The sequence below is a fragment of the Podarcis erhardii genome (genome assembly GCF_964252035.2).
Source record: "Podarcis erhardii genome assembly, chromosome: 13".
In the NCBI taxonomy this organism is placed as follows: domain Eukaryota; kingdom Metazoa; phylum Chordata; class Lepidosauria; order Squamata; family Lacertidae; genus Podarcis; species Podarcis erhardii.
In genome coordinates this window covers 16,107,873-16,110,807 of record NC_138502.1, presented here as the reverse complement: position 1 = coordinate 16,110,807, position 2,935 = coordinate 16,107,873, and the positions used below count along the sequence as shown (strand labels likewise).

General features: G+C 44.6%; 1 protein-coding gene across 1 annotated transcript in view; it reads left to right on the top strand.

Annotated features, from left to right (window-relative positions):
• Positions 1-2,935, top strand: part of LOC309327784 (netrin-1-like) — a 59,861-nt gene that overhangs the window by 16,559 nt on the left and 40,367 nt on the right. The gene's annotated exons all lie outside the window — the stretch shown is intronic.

The following is a 2,935-nucleotide window of genomic DNA, read 5'->3' as shown; positions in this document are numbered from 1 at the left end:
GACCTGACACAAAAGGAAAAAGGGATTAGGAAGGAGGAGGAAAAACAAACTCAGCCACCAGTTCTCTCTGTTGCAACTACTTTTCCTCATTTTCCCCTCTTTGGCCAAATAGGACCCAGCGAAAGGAGAGGGGAGAAGGCACGGGGGGGTGGGGAGAGAGAGAGAAATGGGGCTTTATATCCATTTCCCAGTTACCAGTGATACTTCAAAAACAGGTAGCATACAAACCGTACATTGAAAACACACCTAAAGCACACACACCACAAAATAATTCTGGAAGCTATGGTTTATCCCTCACAGAGCCACCATACCCAGCACTTGCAAAAACTGCAGTCCCCAGGATTCTATGGGAGTAGAGGTACTTTAAATATGCTTTAAACATATAGTGCATATGCAGCTCCTGAGATGCAGATATTCGCAATGGTACAATGACTAGCACAGAATGCCAGGGTAGTCATATATCTCATTGTAGGCCACACATACTTGTATTATTTTGGTGGCAGCTGTCTCTGATATGCTGCACCCTCAAATACAGGCCATGTAGTCAGGTCCTCAGTTTGTTGCCCATCTGTTGGTGAGGATTTGTCCTTCCAGTGTTCTAGGATCAGTCTCTTCGCGGTTGTGAGGGCTCTCAGAAACCACTTACATTGTCCATCAGTCGACTCTCACAACACTGGAATATATTTCACAATTAAATGGGTATAATTAAACCTTAAAGCAAGTACTTGATACCAAATTAATATGGTCCGTAACCTGTGCCCAGGAAAAGAAGCAACCATGGAGCACATGTAAATAATGTATATTAAACTCACTTGATCTATGCTGTTATTGTAAATAAACAGCTGGTGCAACCAGCATCTCTTTTCTGAGGGGGCAAAGAGGAATTCAATAAATTTGGAAGAGCAGTTTCTGTTGGATTCAGCATAATATTATGAAGGGGTTTTTTTATTTAAAAAATCAAATTAATTGAAAACAAAGCCAATTGTGATTGTCTGCCTGTTCATTGTTTTTCATGAAGGAGTTCATTCAACTTACTCATTCAGGGGTACCATGGCCAGCGGGTTTGCCACAATCACTTTCTCCACCCTGCCCTAATAACATTTCTTCATAATGCAATAAAATTAAAAACATTTTTTTAAAAAAACAACAGCAGGAAGATTAAAATCACTCTTAGATAATCCTGCAGATGACTCCCAGGCATATTGGGAGCTAGTGTGAAATAGTGGTTAGCATGTGCACACACATTTGCACATTTGACTGCAGTTTTAATACAGACGACAACCATTTTGCGCCAGGTTCCATTCCTGGCCCCTGCGCACCTTGGTAGAGTGTGCATAAGCCCAGCCAGCCCAGCCCCGTTACGTTCTGCCCCTGTTACACCCCCATTCTGCCCTCTTCTCGGTCCAAAAGGGCCACGTGTTGCTGGTTGTACGTCAATTGAATGCACCCAAAATGGTTTCCGCCTGTATATTAAGCCCCATCTCCACTTGTGGGTCATGGGAAGCTGCTTTCATTGGTCTGTCTGGGACCACCGCTGTTATGTATTGAAGTTCTCACCCTGGGCCAGCAGGGGGATACTGTAGATAGTTCAGGTCCACATATGCAAATAAGGGATCGAAAGTGACGTTCAGTGATTGGATAGTTACAGAAAATGGTTACTGTTGCGTTCTAGTGGAGCTCTATATAAGCAGGCTGGCTGAACCCTTCAGTTCAGTTCTGTTCTGGCCTGTGGATAAACAAGAGCTGTTTGAAGAATCGCTGTGTCGTCTGATATGTTCACCCACAACTTAACAACCGCCTTCCTGCTCCCCATCACACCTTCTCCATTCTCTGCATAAGATGTGCCAGTTTACCATTTAAAATAGTTTTTGCCAATGCCTCCGTAGCAAATGCAACCACTCCCACATTCTGGGAGCCATCTTTGCCCTTCTTCCTCAGAGCAAGAGGCATCATGAGCGGCAAACGCTCTTCAAAACCCTTTCCAAGGCTGCTAAAAAGTCTGAATTGTAAGCTAAGTTTGTACAGTATCCTGGCTTGCAGTCCTGGCTTACAGGGCGAGTGCCAACACCAGTTTTCCCATGATGTCATAGTGATCGGTGATGGTAAATGATTATTTAAACTGGGGGGAGTAGGGAAGGAATCATAACCCATAAGGGGAGGAGAGGAAGGAGTTTGCCTGAGGCTGTGTACACACTTATACAGTGGTGCTTCGCAAGACGAAATTAATCCGTTCCGTGAGGCTCTTCGTCTTGCGGTTTTTTCGTCTTGCGAAGCAAGCCCATTGACAGCTTAGCGGATTAGCGCTATTAGCGGTTTAGCGGCTTTTAGCGGATCAGCTGATAAGCGGCTTATTAGCGGATCAGCTGATAAGCGGCTTAGGGCTTAGGAAAAGGGGGAGGAGGGAAAAAAACCCGCAGGAACTCGCAAGACATTTTCGTCTTGCGAAGCAAGCCCATAGGGAAATTTGTTTTGCGAAGCGCCTCCAAAACGGAAAACCCTTTCGTCTAGCGGGTTTTCCGTCTTGCGAGGCGTTCGTCTTGCGGGGCACCACTGTATCTTTAAAGAACCTTCGGAACACATTCTTTCCAATAATAATAATAATAATAATAATAATTTATTTATACCCCGCCCTCCCTGGCCAGAGGCGGGCTCATGGCGGCTAACACCAATAAAATCACAGTAAAAACATAATGGGGGTGAAAGCGGGGGGAGAAAAAGAAAGGGGGAAAAACCAATTTAAAATACAGGTTAAAATGCAATTTAAAATGCAGCCTCATTTTAAAATAGCTGATAAATCAAGACCATAAAGGGAGGGAAACATAAGGGTCAGACCGAGTCCAAACCAAAGGCCAGACAAAACAGCTCTGTCTTGCAGGCCCTGCAGAAAGATGACAAGTCCCGCAGGGCCCTAGTCTCTTGTGACAGAGTGTTCCAC